We start from the raw sequence: 8,089 nt of genomic DNA on the forward strand, positions 1-8,089 counted from the left end.
CCTTGAGGCGACTGTTGTCGTGATTTGGCGCTATATAAATAAAATTGAATTGAATTGAAAAAAATATATTAATAATTATCTGAGGCAGGAGAAGATTAGTGGTTTCTACAACATACTGTAAAGAAAACAGGAGATTACTCAGCCACTCAAAGCCCCTCTGTGTCTGTGTGTATGTCTGTTTGTGCATGTCCACTTGTTATTACTGTGCCAGAGCACATATGTAGTACACATTCATTCACCTCCTGGTATTTGAACTTTTACTCAGACTTCTGCTAACATCCCACTTCCTCCTCATGCTGTGGCATTCCTCTCTGCACATCAGTGGCCAAACGCATCCATCTCAGTCCAATCAGGCGTCTGTCATACTGAAGGAGCCTCTAAAATGTAAACTTACGAGAAACACTGCGGTTACTCCCTTCATTCTCTCTCAGCTACTCTGAATTAATGGAAAAGGGTAATCCACACAGGACCGCACTGGTCAGGTACCGCCAAAGTGATGGTGTGGCCTGCAGGGTCAGAATGAGTCCCAGGTGTTCCTGAGAAGAGGGGTAGGGCGGTAGTGGCTGGGACTGTGGCTATTGCTAACGATGCTAACACAAACCTTCTGTCGCAGCCATATAAAATGTGGCCCCTTATTAAGAGGGGAAAAGGAGGGATGGGTTTCCTATAGGGTCCCTTGAGGAGTTCTGTGGAGCGTGACGTGGAGGGAGTGCTAACTACTACTGTATGTATCTTAAATCTGTCTTCTCTCACGGGTAAGGCTGGAAGTCTCCCATGAACTATGTGCAGAGACTACAAGCGCATTTGTGTGTCTCTGTTTGGTTGCTGATTTGGGAGTTTTTCTTAATGAATGAGGCTCTCAAAGCCTCAAAGCACAGCCTACAATACATTACACATGCAACAGGGTTAGCCTTTTTACCAGTATAATACAGTAAAGTGGCAGAAAATCGGTCAACAAAACCAATTCAATTCCAACGAACTGTTCATTTTAGCAACAAATATCAGATATCAGCTTAATGTGTCATTCATTTCTATGAATTTAAAGCTGCACTGGGTAATACGTCTGTAATGTGATGACTTTCACTTATATGAGAAAATTACCACTCAGTTCTGCAGTTTCCCTCAGCTATACAAAGAAAACTTTTTTAAGTCATTGTTTTAATTTTAAACCTCAAAATTTAGGTTTAGTCTTTTACACTCTGATCAAACTGACACATGCAGGCTATATTCAGACAACCAGAGCATCCCAAATTGAATTTAGTGACCAGCTACTACCAATATGCATAAAGACTATTCATATTTACAAGAGAGGTTCCAAGAGAGGTCATTAGCCACTTCAGCTGACAAAATCTAGCTTTACTTTAAGTAAACCTTACTCCAGGCTACTGTAACCTAAACCATAATGTTACAATATGATAAAATCCTCTCAGCATCTCTCAGTTCACCCCTTACATGTATGTATTGGCCCAAATACCTCAGATTTAATGCTACACTTCACCTACTAGTCTCACCTCCTAAACAGCTGAGTGCTACAGCGGCTGCTTAATCCCGCCCTGTTAAACCTGTTTTTATCTGCAAGTCAGCCGCGTCCATCAACAGGAAATTAACCCCAGCTTCCTTGTAATGCGAAACAGCTCTGGGCTCTATAACAGCAATTCTCATTCACAAGTCTTAGACACACACACATGCACACACATTGTTAAAAATATGCCCTGACGCCTGGGACTGGGTTGAGGATGAAGTCATCAACACACACGCAAAAGTTTGGATACGATACACACTCACAAACACACACACACACACGTAACTCCCACCCCCACCCCCCTGCACCACACACAGGCAGCATTCCCAGCACTAAATGGCTGCAGAGACAGGGGTGTTATGGCTTCACTGTGGGCAGACGTACAGCTGGGAATGTTGGACGTGCAAGCTGGAATACCTGGCAAGGCAAAAAAACTCTGGGAAAGGAATGTTGCATTGACAGGAAGGTATGGAAAGGAAACTCTAGGTATGCGCGTGTACTGAAAACAGAGGCCACAGTTGTCAATTGGTATTATCATTTATGGCTAAAAGTAGGAGTGTTTGATTAATGTGTAGTCAGTCAGATAAGGTGGAAAACAGAGATAAACATGCTGGTTCACGTCTGTGTGTAAAAGATAGCAGAAGCAGCCTCACTGCTGCTGATAAGGTCTCATTAGTGACAGGATCACACCAGGTGGAGCGCATCCATCTCCTCCATAGGAAGTCTGCAGTGTCTGTCTGACAGTCCAAAAATGAAGAACATACCTAATCCTATGCAGGAAAAAAGATGTTATCTAGGAAAGTCCTTCCAGGTGGAAAGTCTTTAGACTGGTAAATATCAAAGCTTTCTTTATTTGTGCTACATCAAGATATCAGTGACTCATAAATAAAAACAGACCCCCCAAAAAAGTCACGGAAAAACTACATAATTTGTCAATTCACTCCCTTATTCACTCATGCTCTACTCCCTCCCTATACGTCATTAGTTTACTTTAGAAAAAGGAGTAAATGGCTATATTTTGGACATTCATGAAATCATACAAACACAAGGACATACAATTATGAGAGACGCAAATGTCCCTACCAATTTCTAGACACTGCTCTATGTGTCCACAGGTGCTAAAAAATAAATATAACCACTGTTGTCTGTGAGTGTCTACTTTATGTATTTGGTACACACTATGTTGGTATGAGGACTGCATCTCCTATTGATTCAGCAAATAAGAGCATTATTTTTAGATATAAGGAATTATTATATCAGTTGGGTGAGAACCATCAACCAGAATCAGTAACGATCTAATGTCGATGTTCTTATGCACCATACCTAAACCTGCTCCAGAGAGCAGGTTAGGCTTGAGGGAAGAGATCCATAAATACAAAATCATCACCTATGGCCAATCAGTTCTTTCTGGAAAGTAATGCCTCCTCTCCTAGAAGATTTCCTGGACCTTGGTGTGCAACAGGATCTATAGTTTTTAGAGATCACTCGAGTGGCAACAATAAAAAAAATATAGATTGTTAGAGGTGCCTTTCTTTCTGTTTTGACCATTTGTCTGTAACACATTTTGTATGTTTTGAATGTTTTCTTTATTATTTTTTTCCTTATAAATAATTGCATAATGGAATTGTGAGTTTAGATTTGTTTTTATCTGCTCTTATACCATTCAGCTTCTCCATGCTAGCAGTTGAAATAATGCAGCTCCAACTGTCTTATACACCAAAAGAACAGACCCCTTACTTTTAAGCAGCACGTTAGTTTAATAGTAACAATGGTAAGATCTTGTCAGGCCTTACCAACTGGATGGTAACCACCGACAGAGTGTACGTTTTTTGTTTTTGTTTTCTTATTTTTGGTGATAACCACCTTTGTGTGACTGTGTAACAGGATTCATTTTTATTTATAAAGCGCCAAATCACAACAACAGTCGCCTATTGTAAGGTAGACCCTATAATAACACATACAGAGAAAAACCCAACAATCATATGACCCCTATGAGGAAGCACTTTGGCAACAGTGGGAATGAAAAACTCCATTTTAAAAGGAAGAAACCTCCAGCAGAACCAGGCTCAGGAAGGGGTGGCCATCTGCTGCGACCAGTTGGGGTGAGAGAAGGAAGACAGGATAAAAGGCATGCTGTTGAAGCGAGCCAGAGATTAATAACAAGTATAGGAAGTCTGCAGTGTCCATCTTACAGTGTATTTACATAGCATTTACAATGGCTCTCCCAACAAACTAAAATTTTATCCACAACATGATTGTGTGGAACTTTTTTAAAGACACAGCATACATTTTCATTGCTATGCAGATGATGCCCAACTTTACCTATCCATGAAGCCAGACAAAACATCAATTAGTCAAACTGCAGGAATGTCATGAAGACATAAAGACATGGATGATCTCTAATTTCTGCTTCTATATTCAGATATAATTCATGTTATTCCATTAGTCCTAAAAGTCTGGTGACTTACCAGGTGACACCAGTAACACTGTGAGGAATCTTGGACTCATTTTTGACCAGGATATTTCCTTCAATGTGCATATTAAACTACTTCTTGCATCCATACCTTATCCATATTGGTCCATTTGAAGATGTGGTTATATTTTCGATACCTGTAGTAGTATCTATCCATTCTGAAATGAGATTAATAACTCTGGGTTTGAAATTCTTCAAATATGCATCCGTAGATCTTTAAAGCAAGTAGCAGCAAAAAATAAATATATACATGTAGTGAGGTGCAGTGTTTGTTTTTGCCAGAGATTAATGTGGAGCAGACTGGGTCTATTAGCCACCCCTTTAAAGCTGTGTACACTTCAAACGAAGGAGTGCAGAAGGAGCAGATGTTGCTGATTTATTAAGACAACAAGGAAATGGCTAATGGTATCTGAACTTTATTTGTTTTGGCTAATTACATAGAGAGCAAAGTCCTCCGAATTGACAACCATGATAATGTTGGGAAATCTGTCAGGTTCAGTCTCTCAGCGCTGGAACTGAGCTGATGCACTGTGGGCTCAGTGCAACGGTGGCAGCAGTTTCTTGGCTTGCAGTCTGATGTGCCACAGCTTCAGGTCACAGCGGTCACTGCAGCACCATACTGCCCTGCGTACAGTTCTATTGTCTGTGGACAATGCACACAGAGAGCCTCCACACGGTCACTGGGGCAAATACTTGTGCACATACTGGGGTGGAACAAAAAACTCCCACTGAGATTTAGACTGCGGCACTTTTCTTAAAAAAAAAATAAAAATCAATGTTTTTTCTTTCTTCTTACCAAACTCCTTGTTTGATTATTGCTGTCATGTTAATGTTTGTAACTAAAGCACTTTCAAGAAAACAACAAAAAAGGGCAGTTTTTTACCCACTTAAGCAGCATAGGTCAGTTGGTTCATACCATGACTAATGATCTGACTTTTTCTTGTCTATTTTTTAACAATATGCAAAGAAAATGGATTCATGGGGTCCAGAGGATAAACTCTTATAGGTGCTTTTGGGCAACACAAACTGGTGGAAGTAGTGGCCCCCCTTTTTCTGTGTCCACACTGCACGAGCTTTTACATTTTTAGAACATGGTTTTTAGGTTCTTTTTTAAGCTTCTAATATGGAGCAGTAGTTTGAGGTGATTGGTCAGGATGTTTATTTGTTTAGCCTACAAAGAGACACACTGCTAAAACACTACCCACATAAATAACAGCTCTTAACCTCAGTCTCAAAAAAGCGCCCAAAAGCAGTACAATTATGTCATAGATCAGGGGTGTCCAACTCCAGCCCTCAAGGGCCGATGTCCTGAAGGTTTCAGATATCACCCTGGGTCAAAACACCTGAATCAAATGATTAGTTCATTACCAGGATTCTGGAGAACTTCAAGACATGTTGAGGAGGTAATTTAGCCATTTAAATCAGCTGGCTCTAGGACACATCTAAAACCTGCAGGACACCAGCCCTTTGGGCCTGCAGTTGGACATCCCCGTAATAGCTGAATGAAAGCTGAATTCAAAGAACATTATGTGTTTATTCTGTCTAGATTTTGCCACATTCAAACTTCCTGGACCACGGTGTAACCGTACCTGGCTTCAGGACTTTTAGAACAGACAGTGATGTTAATCTGAATGATGAAGAGAAATGTGGGAGAGAATACACTAGATGTGGTAGTAAAGTGGTGCAGTCCCAGACATGTTATTGTGAAGGAATGTTTCTCTGGCCTGAATATTGAACAACCAGCTGCTGTACTGTGGTGAGGAGACAGATACAGGAAATCTTTACCACTTTCTACCACAATACCTCATCATCTGTCAGATTTTACTTATTAGGCTCCATGTTTCACATCTTCAGCTTTCTTAAGCAAGGTTGTTTTTTGGGTATAGATAGATCAAATTTACACATCCCTTGAACTGGGTTTGATGGATGTGTTGGTGTACCTCGGGCTTCAGTATCTTGCCCAACTACTTTCACAAGGACTGTAGAAGCCTAGATCGATCGACCAACCTCCTGATTGGTAGACAACTTGCTCTTGTATTAAGTGTTTGCTTAAAAAGCACTCCAACACTTTCATTGGTGGTGGGAAGCACTGTGCAGTGAATGAAAAGAGTTGTACAATGTCATCTTTGGTTCTGGAAAAACTTGCTCATGATGTCCTAGTGACGTCACCAGGGCTGTTCCATCTTGTGCTTGGAAGCTCTACTTTTTTTTTTTTTTAAGAAAGCCAGCAGGATGAAAAACATGTTTTTAGTAGGAAACAAGTGTCTACTATTAGGCTGAATTATGGGTCCAGAATTGAGTAAAACTTGGTATCTAGGACGAAATCTGAAGAAGTTTGGCTTTTGTTGGTGTAATTTTGAACATTTGTATTTCATTTTATTTTTAAATTCCTATAAGGCTTCCAAGCTTCATGACATGTTTGTGGTTTTTCATGTGTGACATGGTGGTTAGCACTAATCTGGGTGTCTGCTCATCTTTCCATGAGCAGACACCCAGGTTAATTACTGAATCTGAAATTGGCTGTGTGCATGAATGTGGAAGGGACTCTATGTGTTTGTGACGTGGACAGGTTGCCCTGTGACAGCTTGGTTAAGGTTAGGACTGGATAGGCTCCAGTCCTGCATGTGACTGTAAATGGGATGAGCGGAAGAAAATGGCTAGATTTTGTAAGTGTTTATTTTCCTTAACATATAATTCCCCATCCTCTTTATGGCACTCTTCCCACCTTAAGAGTTCCTTGAAAATGTCAACACAAATTTACCACAGCTCTCCTTACATAAGCTTTAAAAAGGCAAGTCAAAGAGTCCAATTAAAGCCTCATGCTAACCATGGATGTAACGCAATCCAAAACTAAAGTTCATTTAGTGGAAAAACCAATTTTGGCCTGCTGGTTAAAAGAGGGATGTTTTTCATTAACAGGAGTATGAGTGAGCACTCACTGACAGACAGCAAATGAAGCACGAGGCTTCTGTTTTCGCATGCGTGAGTGACACAGAGCAGCAACATGTTCTCTGTGTTTCAGGACAGTCGTCCGCACAAACATGCGCTAAGTTACAGTCGGAAACTAAACTATTTCTGGCTTGACAGAATGTTGTGAGGGTCGGTGAGGTAACATGAAATCATAATTATTAACCTGTGTGTGCGTGCGTGCGTGTGTGTGTGTGTGTGTGTGTGTGTGTGTGTGTGTGTGTGTGTGTGTGTGTGTGTGTGCTTGAGAATGACAAAAGAGATGAGTCTGCCTTGGAAGGCCAGTGGAGAAGAATGGCAGCGGGTTCATGGTGGTAATTTTCATACCTGTGTCATTAGTAATGGTTCCCAAATTTCATGGGGCCCCAAATAAGACTGAGGGGATTAGATAAAGCCCCTCTACTATAAAGAGAGAGGAAAGGAGGGAGGCACAGTACCAAGGAGGGAGTGTGGGGAGTGCGTAAAATTAAGAAGGTGCATGTTTCTGTGGAATGACAGTCAAGAGTTTTTATGATTACTATCTGTACTCAACACACTGGGTTCATTTGCTGTGCTTGGAAGGTCATCAAGGGCAGCCAGGGCTCATTGGTGCACATGGATAGCAAAGGCTGACTCGTGTGTTTTGATCCAACAGACGACCTGCTTAAATTGCCAAAAAAGTTAATACTCATTCTGATAGAAAGGTGTCAGAATTAACAGTGCATCACTTTGTTGTGTATGGGGCTGCACAGCTGCAGACCAGTCAGGGTGCCCATGCAGTCAGAGTGCCCCTGTCCACCATCAAAAGCACTAACAATGAGCATGTGAGCATCAGAACTGGACCACAGAGCAATGCCAGAATGTGTTCTGGTCTGTTGAATCATATTTTCTTTTACATCACATGGAGGGCTGGGTGCCCGTTTGTGGCTTACCTGGGGAATACCTGTCACCAGGACACATTTACAGGGAAGAAAGCCAGTGAAGGCAGTGTGATGTTTTGTGAAATGTTCTGCAGGGAAATGTTGGGTCCTGCCATCCTTGTGGATGTTACTTTGACATGTACCATCTACCTAAGCATTGCTGCAGACCATGCACACCCTTTCATTGAAACAGCCTAATGGCTGTGGCCTCTTTCAGCAGGATAATGC

This window comes from Copadichromis virginalis, linkage group LG9 (genome assembly GCF_057382275.1).
Source record: "Copadichromis virginalis isolate Kocher_CV1m ecotype Utaka linkage group LG9, C_Virginalis_male_GT1.1, whole genome shotgun sequence".
Lineage (NCBI taxonomy): Eukaryota > Metazoa > Chordata > Actinopteri > Cichliformes > Cichlidae > Copadichromis > Copadichromis virginalis.